Source organism: Sinocyclocheilus anshuiensis, unplaced genomic scaffold, assembly GCF_001515605.1.
Source record: "Sinocyclocheilus anshuiensis isolate Anshui unplaced genomic scaffold, SAMN03320099.WGS_v1.1 scaffold1561, whole genome shotgun sequence".
In the NCBI taxonomy this organism is placed as follows: Eukaryota; Metazoa; Chordata; class Actinopteri; order Cypriniformes; family Cyprinidae; genus Sinocyclocheilus; species Sinocyclocheilus anshuiensis.
Window position 1 is genome coordinate 1,198,793 of NW_015536630.1, and position 327 is coordinate 1,199,119.

Consider the following 327-nt stretch of genomic DNA (forward strand, 5'->3'; position numbering starts at 1 on the left):
TTAATTCTCTATATATATATATATATATATAATTAAATATAATATAAATAATGATTAAACATTTTTATATTCATTATTACATATTCATTATATGATTATATTCATTATATACAGTAGTACACTGTTCATGTTAATAAAAATACAACTGTTCATTGTTTTAGTGTATTAAATGTTGAAAAGAACAGATTAATATGCATTAGAAGTATTTTTATCATTGTTAGTTCATGTTAACTAAGGTAGATAAAGCTTATTGTAAAGTTCTTTTTGTCAGGTTGTGTGTGTGAAGTGATTGTACCCTTCTTTGCAATCATTCATTGAGAGAGCAGA